Source organism: Acipenser ruthenus, chromosome 32 (genome assembly GCF_902713425.1).
Source record: "Acipenser ruthenus chromosome 32, fAciRut3.2 maternal haplotype, whole genome shotgun sequence".
Classification (NCBI taxonomy): domain Eukaryota; kingdom Metazoa; phylum Chordata; class Actinopteri; order Acipenseriformes; family Acipenseridae; genus Acipenser; species Acipenser ruthenus.
Window position 1 is genome coordinate 1989304 of NC_081220.1, and position 18496 is coordinate 2007799.

Genomic DNA, 18496 nt, shown 5'->3' on the forward strand with positions numbered 1-18496 from the left:
TCGCTTTGCTTCGGCATCACGTCTTTGTGGTCTCCCGTCTTCCTTTTCTTATTGTTATTATTATAATATATAATTTATATTATATTTATTATTTGGGTTTTTGTGTATATATATATTGTTATATATATTTTTTATTGTATATTGTTTGGGACGCGTGTTGCGTTGGCCTTAGGCCACGCGCATTATTGCAGCCTCGGTCTTGCTTAGGCTAGACCGCGTGTGTGTGTGTGTGTGTGCGTGCAGCCTGCATTGCAGTCTCCCCCCCCACCGCGGCGCGTTCTACCGCCACGTGGCTGCTATTGAGTATAGCCCCACTGTCTTACACTATACGTAGTGTCTGCTGCAGCGTCCAAACAAAATAAAAAAAAAAAAAAAAAAAAAAAAAAAGTTTTTTTCCCATACAGTATAAGGAAGACGACCACCAAGTGCATTAACTGTTGCCCTTATAAGCAGCACAACACCTTGTCTTTCGAGACTCAGACACAGTACTAGAGCACATAGCGTCTCCGCTTTGCGGGTCAGCTGACGTGGATCGTCTGGTGCAGTACACGCGCTCCGGCGCTTTCGGTGTCAGCGCTTAGGCGCCTGGTGTAGCGCTTCGGCGCCTAGTGCTTGGGCTCAGTGCACGCAACGCACCTGTGCACGCACCTCGACGCTCGGTGCTCAGTGCCTCGCTGCACGCACCTCGACGCTCGGTGCTCGGTGCCTCGGTGCACGCACCTCGACGCTCGGTGCTCGGTGCCTCGGTGCACGCACCTCGACGCTCGGTGCCTCGGTGCACGCACCTCGACGCTCGGTGCTCGGTGCCTCGGTGCACGCACCTCGACGCTCGGTGCTCGGTGCCTCAGTGCACGCACCTCGACGCTCGGTGCTCGGTGCACGCACCTCGACGCTCGGTGCTCGGTGCCTCGGTGCACGCACCTCGACGCTTGGTGCTCGGTGCACGCACCTCGAAGCTCGGCGCTCGGTGCCTCGGTGCACGCGCCTCGACGCTCGGCGCTCGGTGCCTCGGTGCACGCGCCTCGACGCTCGGCGCTCGGTGCCTCGGTGCACGCGCCTCGACGCTCGGTGCTTGGTGCCTCGGTGCACGCACCTCGACGCTCGGTGCACGCACCTTGACGCTCGGTGCTCGGTGCCTCGGTGCACGCACCTCGACGCTCGGTGCTCGGTGCTCGGTGCACGCACCTCGAAGCTCGGCGCTCGGTGCACGCGCCTCGACGCTCGGTGCTCGGTGCCTTGGTGCACGCAACTCGACGCTCGGTGCCTCGGTGCACGTACCTTGACGCTCGGTGCTCGGTGCCTCGGTGCACGCACCTCGACGCTCGGTGCTCGGTGCACGCACCTTTGGTGCACGCACCTCGACGCTTCAGTGCACGCACTTGACGTTTGTCTTTCAGTGCTTGGTGCACGCGCCTCAACGCACCTTAAAGCTGTTCGCTTGGTGCTCAGTGCTTAACGCTCGGCGCTCCTATTACTGGCACGGTACGCTTCGGCATACAACGTGCTGCACCATGTCATTTCACCGCTGTGTCACCTGTGGGACGAAGTTACCGGCTAATGACCCACATGAGGACTGCGTGTCCTGTCTGGGGCCGGAGCATGCGGCATCTGCTTTGGCAGATAAAGCCTTTTGCACGTTATGTGCAAGCTTTCAGACGCGCACTCTGCGTCGTAGGGCGAGGAGAGCAGTCGGGGATCGCTCCCCTTCATCTGGGTCGTCACACACCCTTTCCGCCCCGCAGCCTTCTTTGGCTTCCCCGCCAGCGAAGCTGCCTTTTTCCAGGAGTTCGCCTTCCCAGGTTACCCCTGGTCAACGATCTCCTGACGTTAGGCGTAAGAGAGACCGCTCCCACAGCCGTTCTGTAATGCGAGGCCCTTCTCCTCGTGGCGAACGCCCCCGTCAGATCTCGAGATCCCGCTCTAGATCGCCCCGAAGGAGAGGACGTTCCCGTTCTCCTCGTCGCGACAGGCGAGGTGGTGTAACTGAGCTCACCAATAAGATGTCTCAGTTTATGGACCTTATGATGGGGCAGCAATCGCTGCTCATGTCCCTTGCCACAGCTCGGGCCGCAGAGGAGCCAGTCAGACCGGCTGTCAACCAGCCGATCATCCTACCACAACCCCTGTCCATTCCAGTTGCGCAACAGGACGCATGGGACGTGGATGCTATCTCTCGAGATGCATCAGAGGGTCAGCCTCTCCACGGAGAGGATAGTGTGGAGGCAGAGCTCACGTCCCACCACTCAGAGTCTGAGATGGAGGTAGGCGTAGATGACTCTTTATGGTCCCTAGTAGAGCGGGCGACTCGCCACCTGGGCTTAGAATGGCCTGCCACTGAAGAACCTAGGCGCTCTCTTTTTGAGTCGCCTTTGGCACAGGGCCAGCAGTCTAGGACGCTTCCGGCCTTCCCAGACTTTGTTAAGGAGGTGCAGTCCACTTGGGGGACTCCAGCCTCCGCCCCGGCAACCTCGCGTAAGGCGGCTGCCTTTACCATGCAAGGTGCGAGTGAAGCGGGTCTGGCGTCATTTCCGCCAGTTGGCGCTGCGTTCGCAGCGTTGGTGAAGTCACCAACACTCTCTGGGTTGGTGAAAGACCCCACCTGCCCTAACAAGCAGTGCAGGATCACTGAGGTGCACCTCAAGAGGGGCTATTCGGCGGCTACAGAGGCAGTTAGGCTGTCCAATTTGGCCAGCCTCCTCTCAGTTTATCAGGCTGCGCTAATAAAGGATCTCCCAGACTACCCTTCGGTGTCTCTGAGAGCGGAGTTGGGGCTAGTTGCCCAGCTGCTGGTCAAGCTAGCCCAGCTTAACGCGCGGGCCCAGGGCAGGAGCATCGCGTCTCTGGTGGTGGCCAGACGACAGCTCTGGCTCTCGCAGGTGAGAGTCCAGGAGCATGACAAAGCTCCCTTGTTGGATGCCCCAATTACACCGGGGCACACATTTGGCCCAGCGGTGGAAGAGATGCTGCAAAGCTCAGCTAAGGCTAGAGAGGCATCACAGCAGTTGGCTACGATATGGCCGCGTAGGCCTTTCCAGGTCAAGCGCCCACAAGAACATCAGTGGCGTAGAACACCACCGCAACACCAGCCGCGTCCAGGGGGTACTAAGACCTCCCCGGCGGATACAGCAGCGCGTGGCCAAATCCCAAGGGGACGACCGCAGCGCACAGGGTGGCGACCTAGAGGAGGCGGCAGACCACGCCCTCATGGCTCTGGCCAGGCCCCTCGTGAGCGAGCGAAGCCTAAGCAGCCCTGAGAAAACCAGGCAGCCATTAACCCAACCCTATACTGTTCCACAGCTTCTGTTTTGGCAACAATGCACCAGCGATATCTGGGTGCGCAAAACTATACTCACCGGGTACACCCTTCAGTTCCGGTTAAAACTCCCCCCCCTTCAGGGGGGTGGTAGTAACTGTGGTGAAGGACGTGGTTCAGTCCTCAGCTCTGAATATGGAAATACAGGCATTGCTCAGGAAGCGTGCCATTCAACTAGTAGACCCTGCTCTGACCGACCAGGGGTTCTACTCCAAATACTTCCTTGTGCCAAAGAAGGACGGCGGGCTCCGCCCTATTCTAGACCTGCGTGTACTGAACAAATACCTATGGGTGTTGTCGTTCAGGATGCTCACGCACAGGCACATTGTCCAGTCTGTCCGGCAGGGCGACTGGTTTACCACCATAGATCTGACAGATGCGTACTTTCACGTTCCCATCTGTCCGGGTCACAGGAAGTATCTACGATTCGCATTCCAGAGCAGGGTCTACGAGTTTTGCGTCCTGCCATTCGGCCTGTCTCTAGCTCCTCGAACCTTTTCGAAGTGTATGGACGCCATTTTAGCTCCTTTGCGGGCTCAAGGCGTCCGACTGCTGAACTATCTGGACGACTGGCTCGTCTGCGCGCAGTCAAAGGAGCAGCTGGCACAGCACACAGTGATGGTTACAGACCATCTTCAGCGGCTAGGTCTGAAGGTCAATCCAGACAAGAGCCGCCTCGTGCCCAGCCAACAGACCGAGTTTTTGGGTCTGCATCTGGACTCAGTGTCCATGGAAGCGACCCTATCGACACAAAGAGTTGCCTCATTAGAGCGGTGTCTCTCCCTATTCAGGTTGAGAGAAACAGTCAGCATGGAGCTCTGTCAGCGCATGCTGGGTTTGATGGCTGCCGCCTCGCAAGCCCTTCCTTTGGGCTTACTACACCAGAGACCTCTGCAGGCCTGGTTCAATGCCTTCGCGTTGCACCCGCGGAGAGACAAGCACCGCAGGTTGAGGGTATCCCGAACCTGCTGGGAAACATTACGCTGGTGGAAAGTTCAGTCGAACATCCGCCAGGGCGTGCGCTTGGGTCCCATCTTCCGAAGGGAAGTTATCACAACCGACGCTTCCAACCAAGGTTGGGGAGCAGTCTGGAACGGGACAGGGACCCGTGGAGTGTGGTCAGGACCTTGGAGGTCAGCCCACATCAACGCTCTGGAGCTCAGAGCAGTGGACCTCGCCCTTCGGCACTTCTTGCCAGTGCTTCTAGACAAGCACGTGTTAGTGCGGTCAGACAACACCACAGTAGTGGCGTATATCAATCGCCAGGGCGGATTGCGGTCCCCCGGTCTTCACCGGATGGTAACGCGGCTGTTGCTCTGGGCTCAACCGCGTTTAGCCTCTCTGCGTGCAGTTCATCTGCCGGGCAGAGTCAATTACGCAGCGGATCTCCTGTCCAGAGGAGGTCCTCTTGCGGGCGAATGGCGTCTTCACCCTCGGGTGGTAGAGCGCATCTGGGAATGGTTCGGCACAGCGCAAGTCGATCTCTTCGCTTCGCGAGAGACCACGCACTGTCCCCTATGGTTCTCGGTGAAGGACCTCGACAGCCCCCTGGGGGTGGATGCACTGGCTCACGAATGGCCGCCAGGGCTCCTGTATGCCTTTCCACCGATTCCGATGCTCCCCGCCTTCTTGGAGAAGGTCAGGGTAGAGCGAGCGACAGTGATTCTGATCGCTCCTCGGTGGCCTCGGAGAATATGGTTCCCGAGTCTAGTGCAATTACTGCACGGTCGCCCGAGGGAGCTCCCTCTGCGAGCGGACCTGTTGTCCCAAGCTCAAGGAGAGCTTTGGCATCCGAACCCCAAACTCATGCAGTTATGGGTTTGGCCCCTGAGCGGGAGCGCCTGTCAGCCTTAGGGCTTTCGACTGCAGTTATATCGACCATCCAGAGTGCGAGAGCGCCCTCTACTAGGTCGCAGTATGCGTATAAGTGGCAGTTGTTTCAGAGTTGGTGTCTGGCTGAGAGCCACGACCCAGTCTCCTGTCCCATGGCAGTAATATTGCAGTTTCTACAGAAACTGCTGGATGAAGGGAAATCTCCTTCTACACTTAAAGTGTATTTAGCCGCCATTTCGGCTTGTCATGTACGCATTGACGGTTTATCACCTGGTTGCCATTTTTTGGCATCTCAGTTTCTGAAAGGCGCAAGACGCTTGCGGCCTCCAAGAACGACCAGTTTACCGTCGTGGAGCCTTGATGTGGTGCTAGAAGCCCTTACCAAGGCACCGTTTGAGCCTCTCCACAGCGTGGATATGAAGCTCATATCTATTAAGACTGCATTTTTGCTGGCTGTGGTATCAGCAAAACGCGTGAGCGAGTTACATGCACTTTCAGTGCATCCTTCTTGTACTCGTTTTGCAGGAGACGGTTCTAAGGTCTCCATGCGCCCTAATCCGGCCTTTTTACCAAAGGTTATATCCCCGTTCCACATGAACCAGTCAGTCGAGTTGATGGCGTTCCATCCTCCTCCTTTTTCTTCCCCAGAGGAAGAGCGGTTACACATGCTCTGCCCCGTGAGGGCATTGAGGTGTTATATTGACCGTACAAAGACTGTGAGGCAGACAGAACAGTTGTTCATATGCCATGGTTCTAGATCTTTGGGTCAGCCGCTGTCTAAACAGCGCCTTTCCCACTGGATAGTGGATGCTATTAAATTAGCCTATGAATCTGCAGGCCTTCCACCACCAGGGCAGTTGAAGGCGCATTCTACCAGGGGTATGGCGACATCCTGGGCCCTCTTTCGAGGGGTGCCGGTGTCTGATATTTGCGCGGCAGCCAGTTGGGCTACGCCGCATACTTTCATGAGGTTTTACAGGTTAAATGTACTGGATTCCTCTGCTCCACTGTTTGGAGCATCTGTTTTACACTCTACGACGCCTCAGGATGCGGACGTATAGAGTGGTTGATAGCATGGTGTTGACTGTTCCACCTTTAAGACAGGTGTCATTACGAGCATAGACGCTGAGACGCAGCTCCGCATATGCCTAGATGTACTGCCTACGCAGTTGCGTTATGACGTAAGTCTGTCCTACTGCCGAGAATCCTCCCTCGCGACAGCTAGGGTACACTGTATCCCATGTTGATGGTTATTTTCGACTTGAAAGGGAACGATAGGTTGCGGATGCAACCCCGGTTCCCTGAAAGAGAAAATAACCATCAAGCTGCAAGGTCGCTCCGGTAGCCTTCACGGCCTGAAGAGCAAAAGAGGAAGTGCATCCCCGCGCGCGCAGTTAAGTAAGCTCCCAGGGGGGCGGGCTTACACTGCAGCTGGCGTGGGGGCCTATCGGCAGCTTTGCTATAAAAGCTCAGCCTACCGGTGCTGCCTGACGGCAATATCTCATGTTGATGGTTATTTTCTCTTTCAGGGAACCGGGGTTGCATCCGCAACCTATCGTTTGCTTTGCACTGTGTTTTTTGCTGTGTTGATTATTATTTGTCTATTTTGTTTGGTGCACGGGTGAAACGGAGTTCGTAATTAAAGTATTTTTTGTTTTGTTTATCACAAGCACTGTCCACACGGAACTCGGGTCCCGCCGCAAACAATTGCAGGTACCTGTACACACCTGGAATTAGAAGGGCTTTGAGGAATAAAAAGGGTGAGGAACTAAGAGACTGGGAGCATGGAACTAGGAGATACCGGAATAGGAAAGAGAGAGAAGCCGAGGGAAGTAAACGAAAATAAAGAGGACGAGATTAGACAGTGAGCGGCTGGGGTTTTTTTGTGCACGGACAGTGTCAGTTTCGTTTTGTTATTTTTTTTTCGTGGACTCACTCTGGGAGGACTGCGGAACTTGGTGATTGAAGACATTTGAAAAGAGGTACTGACAAGAACCTTTGCGTTCGTGGTTTATGTCAGGATATCAGGATCTCTCCTGAGGCCTTCAGCTGAAGCGCAGCACCCTATGGAGAGGGCTGCACAAACAGGCGTCTGGACAGGAGCCCTAAGAGGAGGTCTGGACCAGAGAGTGGATGACGTATGGTTAAGTGAACAAATACACTTTAAAATGCATCTCATGGTCAGAAATAAAACAATAATTCAAATAAACAAACTGTGCAAAAAAAGGAAAACCAATCCAATTAAAATTCAAAAATCATAAGTGATAATACTGAATAAAATAATAATCAACACATTCGTCACCCGTGACATTACCACCACTGCGATCTTGAAAATGTTTGTATGCCACAGAATTTAAGATCTGAAACGGAATGTTTGGCATCTACAAAATCTCTAGCGAGTGGTCGATGAATATATTTTCTCCTAATTGAACTTTTATGCTCGCTCATTAATGTGCAATTGTAACTGTCTAATAGTTTTACCACCATATTGCAAATGGCTAGGACAAGAAATCACATAAATGACATGAGTTGAAGCACAATCACTTGTAAGATACTGTACTCTTTTTTTTCGTTGTATGGCTTGTGCATTTTCTTAGTTTTAAATGTATTATCACAGGCGGTACACTTACGATTTGGAAAAAAATCCAGTAAATTTGTCCAGTACACCTAGATCTCTCGAACATCTAAACGAGTCAGCCCTTAATAAAGACCGTCCGTGTTCATTTTGGCGTTTACGACATTGTCTATACACAACAGCTCTTATGTAATCCTATTGGTATCGAATCGATCGCAATTAATGTGTTCCATGTTTCCAGTCAGTTTGATAGTTTTAATACTGTATTACATTCTGAATATGAATAGAGCTGAATTATTAATTGTTGATAATACTTAGAATACCAGATACATATTTAGCATTAAAAAGCAATACATGTGATTTATTTAATAGTCGTTCATTATTTTGTGTATCAGCCGTCACACGAAGCTGAGCGCAGTGCGGTATACTGTAATGATGCTCCAGTCAGTCTGCCCGGAATGCACCTGAACCATCTTAAAAACACGAAGCCCCTAATAAGCTAATTTGTAAAAGTTAGTAAAGAATTGCGCTAATATAACGAAGCTAAATTTGAACTCCTAGCTGGAGCAACGAGAGAGGGCGAGAGGGCGGGGCAGAGAAGGAGGGGGAGACGCTGCTAGGCAACCGGCTCGTGAACATTCCACTCAGCTGAGCAGAGACCGTTAGGATTTAAAAATGCGAACGTTCCGAGCGGCGTTAGGCGCTTCGTTAAATTAACACACCGTTGCTGGCATATGAATATAACCATATTTTAAATACTCCAATAGGACTGCATTAAAAACGATGTGTTTTCAAAGTAATATGTTATTTGGAATTTTAAAACAATCACGTTAAATAACATGTTTGGACACAAAATATTTTTCAGTGAGGTTAACAAGTAGTCTGTTTATAAAAAAAAATGCAATCTGTGTTAGGAACACTATTTTAGTCCGATTTAAAATGGAAATTAAAATGGTATTAAGAGCTGAAATTTATTATTTTAAAAAATAAGTTAAATTGAACTGTCAGTAGTGGGATTTGAACCCACGCCTCCATTCAGAGACCAGAACACACAATTCTTTAGAAAGACAGAGTCCTTGAGTCTGGCGCCGTAGACCACTAGACCATTCTGACAAGCTCCATTTGTTATTGTAGAAAACCGCATTATTTATTTCAGCACACACTAGGGTTCTCGTATCAAGGCCCGATTGGGTTTATTACGCACATACCAACTGTTGCTCCATGAATGATGTTATGACAAGTGTAAAAAAAGAAATGGATTGAAGTCAACCCAAAAAAGTAAGATTATTTATTTCAATATCGTTATAGCTATAAACGATGCATGCTTTTTACAATAGCAATTGCTATTTGACAATGACCAATAAGTAATTTTGTTGCAATACTGTATACACTGTGAACATAATCAGACTTTGCTCCGTTGTCTCGAAGAAACATCTTCAATTTGTATTTAAAAAGGACGCCCAACATGGGGCTCGAACCCACAACCCTGAGATTAAGAGTCTCATGCTCTACCGACTGAGCTAGCCGGGCTGACTGGTGCTCGTTTCTATCACTGTAACCAACTGAGCTATTAATTTGTCATCTTATTTGAGAAAATAGTGAATGACAGAACCAAAGATTCAAAATATAATCCACTGAAATGTAGCTTTATTATCATAATGAAAACAGATTACACATGACCACAGTTCTGTATCAAAATTAAGACGTAAGTATATGGTTTCCATTGTAGCTATTTACACACACTCCCAGGGTGTTATCTAACAAAACGACATATGCTGTGCTGCCATTATTGATTACATAGACTTTCCTGCCCCGTGTTGCTTTCTTCTTAGATGAGATCTCAGGTTCTGCTGAGTTCTGCTCCCTCGATCACGTTCTGCAGCAGCTCGCCTTGCTCATCACTCCCGTATGCTTTGGCGGCATAACAGGTTGGTCTCTGTGGCGCAATCGGTTAGCGCGTTCGGCTGTTACCCGAAAGGTTGGTGGTTCAAGCCCACCCAGGGACGATGTTTTTTGCATTTCTTAATCACATTAGAAAATGGCATTCTGATACTCTGTTATTTCATCCAATTACGCTGAAGAATAAATGTGCTCTGTTTTTTTAGTTCAAAATAATACAAAACAAATACCGTCTTGTTGTTTGCCGAAACCCGGGATCGAACCAGGGACCTTTAGATCTTCAGTCTAACGCTCTCCCAACTGAGCTATTTCGGCTTGACAAGACTGATGTTTCGAGATAGCATTCTTTTTGGCAATCCAGTAAACCTGTAATGAGAAACGTTCAACAGCTCGGCAACAGCATAATAGAATCCGATGCCTTTACAAATGCGTTTCGAAACTCTTAAGTTTTCTCCCAAATGCGGTTCTCAACAAATGGGTTTTTTTGGCTCTGGTCTTGTATCATCACCCTGACTACTGTCCGTCAGAAAGTGGCATTAATAAAAACGTCATTATGCAAAGTTCCCAATGTGCAAATACGCAGCATATTTAAACTTCTTCACAATCTTAAACCATCCCAAATTAATTTAAAATACTGACTGACAGGTTACACACATTTTCACTATCTCATGCAAGGAAGTGTTAATATGACTTTATTACCCAACTGTGTCAATGGAGACTGGTCAACAGTAATTTCGGATTCACTTTAGCTTATTGTGCTGTATCAAATGAAACATAAAAATGAATCGCAATACAATAAATATCTGTTTGATCGCTATATAATCAATATGCTGTATAGGCTAAATTGTATAAATAAATGTCCGGAAAGATTCAAATTCAAACACGTTAACAAATGAAATAGTGTGTAATAAAAACAAAGGCGGCTTTGACCTCGACGTGATTTGAACACGCAACCTTCTGATCTGGAGTCAGACGCGCTACCGTTGCGCCACAAAGTCCAGGTGTTCTGCCAGCTTGTTATGCAATGCTAGAGTGTACAGCAAGCATGCCAAACACATGGCGGTGCCGACGCTGATACTAGGAAAACACTCGGCATCACCAGGGTCATGGGAAACAGCCGACTCAATACGTGTTCGTAGCCAGCAGGGCTATGAAGTTGTCGGAAGTGTGTTTGATTCTCAGCTTTAAAAGTAAAGAAAACATAAAACAATGCGATTTGCTTTTATAAATTTCATTATTTGAAACGTGGGCATAAACACAGTTGTATTGGCTGGGAATCGTCTCTGGTCAATTACTTGGAAAGCAGCTATGCTGACCAATATATCACCAACGGGGGAAAGCTGGCAGTACTGAGTGACACAGAAGACGGATTCTCTCAGCGCATCTCTGAATGCGCACTGGCACAAAGGGGCTTTTCTCATCTAATGACGTGGCAGAATGCAATAATGTATTGGGTTAATTTGCCTCCAAAAGAAACATAAATACATGTGTATGTATTTGACACAAGTGACCCTATGCCTGTGTTTATTTATTTATTTTCTGCACGTATTAATTAGTATTGTGTGAATATTTTATTTAGATCGTTTTTTTTTCTTTCTTTTTCATAATTTTCTGTTTGCTTTGCACTGTGTTTTTTGCTGTGTTGATTATTATTTGTCTATTTTGTTTGGTGCACGGGTGAAACGGAGTTCGTAATTAAAGTATTTTTTTGTTTTGTTTATCACAAGCACTGTCCACACGGACCTCAGGTCCCGCCACAAACAATTGCAGGTACCTGTACACACCTGGAATTAGAAGGGCTTTGAGGTATAAAAAGGGTGATGAACTAAGAGACTGGGTGCATAGAACTAGGAGATACCGGAATAGGAAAGAGAGAGAAGCCGAGGGAAGTAAACGAAAATAAAGAGGACGAGATTAGACAGTGAGCAGCTGGGGGTTTTTTTGTGCACGGACAGTGTCAGTTTTGTTTTGTTATTTTTTTTCGTGGACTCACTCTGGGAGGACTGCGGAACTTGGTGATTGAAGACATTTGAAAAGAGGTACTGACAAGAACCTTTGCGTTCGTGGTTTATGTCAGGATATCAGGATCTCTCCTGAGGCCTTCAGCTGAAGCGCAGCACCCTATGGAGAGGGCTGCCCAAACAGGCGTCTGGACAGGAGCCCTAAGAGGAGGTCTGGACCAGAGAGTGGATGACGTATGGTTAAGTGAACAAATACACTTTAAAATGCATCTAATGGTCAGAAATAAAACAATAATTCAAATAAACAAACTGTGCAAAAAAAGGAAAACCAATCCAATTAAAATTCAAAAATCATAAGTGATAATACTGAATAAAATAATAATCAACACATTCGTCACCCGTGACATTACCACCACTGCGATCTTGAAAATGTTTGTATGCCACAGAATTTAAGATCTGAAACGGAATGTTTGGCATCTACAAAATGTCTAGCGAGTGGTCGATGAATATATTTTCTCCTAATTGAACTTTTATGCTCGCTCATTAATGTGCAATTGTAACTGTCTAATAGTTTTACCACCATATTGCAAATGGCTAGGACAAGAAATCACATAAATGACATGAGTTGAAGCACAATCACTTGTAAGATACTGTACTCTTTTTTTTCGTTGTAGGGCTTGTGCATTTTCTTAGTTTTAAATGTATTATCACAGGCGGTACACTTACGATTTGGAAAAAATCCAGTAGATTTGTCCAGTACACCTAGATCTCTCGAACATCTAAACGAGTCAGCCCTTAATAAAGACCGTCCGTGTTCATTTCGGCGTTTATGACATTGTCTATACACAACAGCTCTTATGTAATCCTATTGGTATCGAATCGATTGCAATTAATGTGTTCCATGTTTCCAGTAAGTTTGATAGTTTTAATACTGTATTACATTCTGAATATGAATAGAGCAGAATTATTAATTGTTGATAATACTTAGAATACCAGATACATATTTAGCATTAAAAAGCAATACATGTGATTTATTTAAACAGTCGTTCATTATTTTGTGTATCAGCCCCCACACAAAGCTGAGCACAGTGCTGTATACTGTAATGATGCTGCAGTTAGTCTGCCCGGACTGCACCTGAACCATCTTAAAAACACGAAGCCTCTAATAAGCTAATTTGTAAATTAGTAAAGAATTGCGCTAATATAACGAAGCTAAATTTGAACTCCTAGCTGGAGCAACGAGAGAGGGCGAGAGGGCGGGGCAGAGAAGGAGGGGGAGACGCTGCTAGGCAACCGGCTCGTGAACATTCCACTCAGCTGAGCAGAGACCGTTAGGATTTAAAAATGCGAACGTTCCGAGCGGCGTTAGGCGCTTCGTTAAATTAACACACCGTTGCTAGCATTTGAATATAACCATATTTTAAATACTCAAATAGAACTTTATTAAAAAAATATATGTTTTTCAAAGTAATATGTTATTTCGAATATTAAAACAATGAAATTAAATAACACGTTTGGACACCAAAATATTTTTCTTCCTCATAACGTGTTAGAAAATGTAAACAGCAGTTGGAGAATGCCGAAGTCGATCATCCTTGCATGTTACACGAGGGCATTTCTCATGTAAGCTACTTCCACTAATATATCGTTTATACTGTTCTCAATGGTCCGCATCCCAGCCTGAGACCACGATCCAGTGGTAGACGGAGATGTTTTTCAAAGTAATATGTTATTTGGAATATTAAAACAATCGAGTTAAATAACATGTTTGGACACAAAATATTTTTCAGTGACGTTAACAAGTACTCTGTTTACAACAAAATGCAATCTGTGTTAGGAACACTATTTTAGTCGGATTTAAAATGGAAATTAAAATGGTATTGAGTGCTGAGAAGAGTGTGGTATCAGCTGTTGATTTCCTTGAAACAATCTTTTATAGTAAAATGAACACATTTATTCCTTTTAAAAATAAGTAAAATTAAACTGTCAGAAGTGGGATTTGAACGCACATCTCCACTCGGAGACCAGAACACACATTTCTTTGGAAAGACAGAGTTCTTGTAGCTGCCTGTAGATGCCAGGCATTCCGGTTCAGATCTCAAATTCTGTGTCATACAAAAAATCATTTCAAGATCGCGGTGGTGGTGATCTCGATCAAAAACTATTACAATGTGAATTAAAAAGGATCTTCTATCTCCATAAATAACTTATAGCGCTTTGAGATTATATATGTTACTAGCGGATTGTTTAGAAATGTACTTAATTATATTAAAGCTGTTTTAAAAAAGAATGTTATCTCGAAAATGGAGTCTTGTCAAGCCGAAATAGCGTTAGACTGAAAATCTAAAGGTCACTGGTTTGATCCCAGGTTTCGGCAAACAGCAAGAATTTTTTTGTTTTGTATTATTTTGAACTAAAAAACAGAGCACATTTTTTTCTTCAGTGTAATTGGAAGAAATAACAACGTATCAGAGTGCCATTTTCTAATGTGATTAAGAAATGCAAAAATCACCGTCCCTGGGTGAACTTGAACCACCAACCTTTCGGTTAACAGCCGAATGCGCTAACCGATTGCGCCACAGAGACCAACCTGTCAAACTCCAAAAACTAACTTGCTGCAGCACTCTAGCACAAGCAAGGACTGTAAAGAATTTTGTGTTTTGGTTTCCAAATGGAGGCGTGGGTTCAAATCCCACTTCTGACAATTGACGTTTACTTATTTTTAAAATGAATAAATGTGTTCATTTTATTATAAAATATTTTCAAGGAAATCAACAGCTGATACCAAATTCTTGTCAGCACTCAATACCATTTTAATTTCTGCCTCGTCAAACGAGCTCGAGCCACAGCACACAGCGCTGCTGCATCGGGACACAGAGGTGGATTTTAAAGCGACTGAATCAACGAGCTAAGACTACTTTTTGAAGAAATTGAAAACATACCTCTAGTCGAAATATTTGCTATTTAGTTAATCCATTTATTTTTTGAATTTGCAAATGGCAGACTACATTGCCAAAAATCTGACAATCTGAATTGCTCATATCAAGCTGCGATGTAGCCTATGAGAATCGCTGGCACAATTCAAGGGGAATTAGCTCAAATGGTAGAGCGCTCGCTTAGCATGCGAGAAGTAGCGGGATCGATGCCCGCATTCTACAAATAGTTTTAATGTATCTGCGTATTTAGTCCCAACGGATTATGGAGATAAATACAAAGTGTGACAATTCTTTGTAACAGAGACGCCCGCCCTACATGTATATTTTAAAGCACAGTCTCCTAATTTGTAATATTCCCCAGACTGAAAAACTGCAGTGCGCCCTCCATCGTATGTCTTCCGAGAAGCACAAAGGGAGATTATTTATTTATTTATTTATTTATTTATTTATTTATTTATTTATTTATTTATTAGCAATTAAAGAGTTTGTGTTAATTGAGAATAAAAATAAATGGCTTGAAGTTTGCTTTAATTTGTAACGTGTTTGTAATGAATTAGTGGTTTTTTACCATCATTGTACTGTATACTAGCTACTGTTGCATGTCCAGGAGTTTGTTAATCAGCTTCCCATATGGTCTAGCGGTTAGGATTCCTGGTTTTCACCCAGGCGGCCCGGGTTCGACTCCCGGTATGGGAACGTCTTTGTTATTGTCATTTTGTTACAGAACTGTGGTCATGTGTAATGTGTTTTCATTATGATGATAAACCTACAGTTACTTGAAATTATATATATATATATATATATATATATATACACAGAATGATGCAATGTATTTGACTCTATTCACATCACCTCACATTTCACTGATTGCCTACGAGGGCTTGAGAGGGGTGACGTAAAAGTGAGAGAGAAAGAGCAAAGTTTAAACACATAACATACAACAATCTGACACTCGCTCCCGACGGGTCAGGCAGCATCCTCTGGCTGCTGGGCATTTAGTGGAACAAGAGACAGGAAGGGGAACAACAGGACAAAAGGACAGATCCTTCGCAACTCAGTGCAGCATCCTCAGGCAGCTAAGCTGTCAGCTGGGCAGCGTGGAGAGCTTAGGAAAAGTGTCTCGGGGCCGTTTAGGAGAGACAAAAACAGAGAACCCCCTCCGTTTAGGACAGACGGAAACAGAGAAACTATGGAATGCTGTCAGTAGTGTGCAGTGGCCTGCTGTAGAGAGCAGAGAGCTGCTGAATGCAGTGGAAATTGGTATTTGAGAGTTAAGGCGTTTAAGATGATGTCGGAGATGGGGCTGCGTTTGGGCAGAGATGAAGAATGCATAGATCTGAGGCCGCTGCAGAACCTGAGAGGATGGGAATGCGTTGCTCGGAGGCTGCTGCAAAACCTATTGATTTGATCAGGAGCAGTCTAAGAGTGTATTGTCTATTGCGGTGTAAATGTTGATAATCGTAGGACATCGTTTCCGTATGTGCCTGGAAGCTCAAATTGAATGAAATGGACTTTGAAAGTTGTATTAAGTGCCTTGATGAAGTTGGGGGCAAATGAGGAAGTGCAAATCCGGGAGCAAGAAGGTTGCAGGAATGGCCTGATGCAAGGAAGCTGGAAAATTAATGTGACGGTGGATTCTTAACATCTCAGAAAGCTGATAAGCATGGCTTCATGACCAGATCCTCGAAGGGAGGGGTTTTGATTTGAAATAATCAAGTTAATATATGAAGCAAAAGAGGTTGAGGCAGGACGGGACTGAGAATCCCTCGGAAAGACAACGAACTGCAGGAATTGTGATACAAAAGCAAGTTTTGGCATTTTTGCATTGCCTGCCTCGTCAAACAAGCTCGAGCCACAGCACACAGCGCTGCTGCATCGGGACACAGAGGTGGATTTTAAAGCGACTGAATCAACGAGCTGAGACTACTTTTTGAAGAAATTGAAAACATACCTGTAGTCGAAATATTTGCTATTTAGTTAATTAATTTATTTTTTTAATTTGCAAATGGCAGACTACATTGCCAATAAAAAATCTATAGGACAATCTGAATTGCTCGTATCAAGCTGCGATGTAGCCTATGAGAATCACTGGCACAATTCAAGGGGAATTAGCTCAAATGGTAGAGCGCTCGCTTAGCATGCGAGAAGTAGCGGGATCGATGCCCGCATTCTCCAAATAGTTTTAACGTATCTGCGTATTTAGTCCCAGCGCATTATGAAGATAAATACAAAGTGTGACAATTCTTTTTAACAGAGTCGCCTGCCCTACATGTGTATTTTAAAGCACAGTCTCCTAATTTGTAATATTCCCCAGACTGAAAACTGCAGTGCGCCCTCCATCGTATGCCTTCCGAGAAGCACAAAGGGAGATTTTTTTATATATTTTTTTAGCAATGGAAGAGTTTATGTTATTTGGGACTAAATATAAATGGTTGAAGTTTGCTTGCATTGGTTTGCATACATGTAATTGTGATTACACCCAGAGACGGTGTTTTTTTCATTTTCTTAATCCCATTAGAAGATGGCACTGTAATATTATTATTTCCTCCAATTACACTGAAGAAAAAATGTGTTCTGTTTTTTAGTTCAAAATAATACAAAACAAAAATATTCTTGCTGTTTGCCGAAACCCAGGATTGAACCAGAGACCTTTAAATCTTCAGTCTAACGCTCTCCCAGCTGAGCTATTTCGGCTTGACAAGCATCCATTTTCGAGATAACATTCTTTTTAAGAACAGTTGTACTATAATTAAGTAGATTTCTAAATCCACTAGTAACATATAATCTCAAAGCGCTATAATTTATTTCAGCTCTTATGAAAGACAAGTATCCTTGCGCATTATATCATCCTTGATTGCGAAATGTAATATTAATTAATTGCCTTCAGTTAATATTTTAAAAAATCTACTTTGCTAACAGAAGAAAAACAAGCTAGCAGAGGATGGTTTCGATGCATCGACCTCTGGGTTATGGGCCCAGCACGCTTCCGCTGCGCCACTCTGCTACAGCTGCCTCATGACTGAATTACCAAACAGCAGAAAAAAAAACTGAACTCATCGTTTTAACCAGACACGGCAGTGGCCGGGCCGAACCATGGAAACGTTACAAATCAGGGATGATCCGTTTTCTTTTCTCCCAAATACGGTATGCAAAGTATGCAACTTTTCTGCCCACTTTGATCACAGGCAGTTTTATCCCCCAGTTTCGGCTGCCAATTCCAATATTCTGTCTCTCTAAAGCATCTTAAATCGTGGAAAGCGCTCTTTGTTTAAAATTACACTGAAGACTTATTTTGTTCGACCAGCCTTACAATTAGATATTTTGTTGTTTTTAAGTAGATTTTGTGAAGCGCATATCGGGCGCTATAGAAAATATATATGATTAACTGATTGATTGATTGAATGTTAGCCTGCGTTCGGTCTGGCAGGTTTAATTCTTCAAAAGACAACGCCGAAGGGTCTGATAAATGACACTGTAATTATTTGAGATGATGCATGTAGACAATAATGTAAAAATGGTTGTTTTCGAATTTGTATCATTTAATTTCATTTTTCTTTTTAAATGTAGAGCTGTTTTATAGTTATTAATGTATTATTATTAGGCTTGTAGTATTAATATTATTCATAATGTTCATTATTAACGTCGGTATTGTCGGTATTAAACACAGACAGATATGAGGTTCAGTCCAAACAGAGCGCCGAACTCAGCGAGGTCCAGCAGGGGACAGTAACTTCACACGGGGCCATTTCATCAACCATCACCTCAGAAACACTAACAAGCAAATCATTATTATTCTCCATTTTTAAAAGTGGCTCAGCGCTCTCCTGTAGCAGAGCGTTAAGTCATTTAAATTCAGCTCCGTGTGCTTTCTGAGCGGCTCACTTACTTAACGCGCCTGAATGCATCGCATTGAACACAGCGCTGAAAGAGCCAACATGGCGAACTCTGGCATCCAGTTTCATAACCGCCTCGACAGGGA

General features: G+C 45.3%; 5 non-coding genes across 5 annotated transcripts; 2 read left to right on the forward strand and 3 right to left on the reverse strand.

The window, feature by feature from the left end:
* Nucleotides 1-9178: 9178 nt before the first annotated feature.
* trnak-cuu (transfer RNA lysine (anticodon CUU)) lies at nucleotides 9179-9251 on the reverse strand. Its single transcript has one exon. It is a non-coding gene; the product is annotated as a tRNA-Lys (tRNA).
* A 402-nt stretch (nucleotides 9252-9653) lies between these two features.
* trnan-guu (transfer RNA asparagine (anticodon GUU)) lies at nucleotides 9654-9727 on the forward strand. The gene has a single exon. It is a non-coding gene; the product is annotated as a tRNA-Asn (tRNA).
* Nucleotides 9728-9862: 135 nt separating this feature from the next.
* On the reverse strand, nucleotides 9863-9935 carry trnaf-gaa (transfer RNA phenylalanine (anticodon GAA)). The gene has a single exon. It is a non-coding gene; the product is annotated as a tRNA-Phe (tRNA).
* Nucleotides 9936-10546: 611 nt separating this feature from the next.
* Nucleotides 10547-10618, reverse strand: trnaw-cca (transfer RNA tryptophan (anticodon CCA)). The gene has a single exon. It is a non-coding gene; the product is annotated as a tRNA-Trp (tRNA).
* A 4523-nt stretch (nucleotides 10619-15141) lies between these two features.
* On the forward strand, nucleotides 15142-15213 carry trnae-uuc (transfer RNA glutamic acid (anticodon UUC)). The gene has a single exon. It is a non-coding gene; the product is annotated as a tRNA-Glu (tRNA).
* Nucleotides 15214-18496: the final 3283 nt, after the last annotated feature.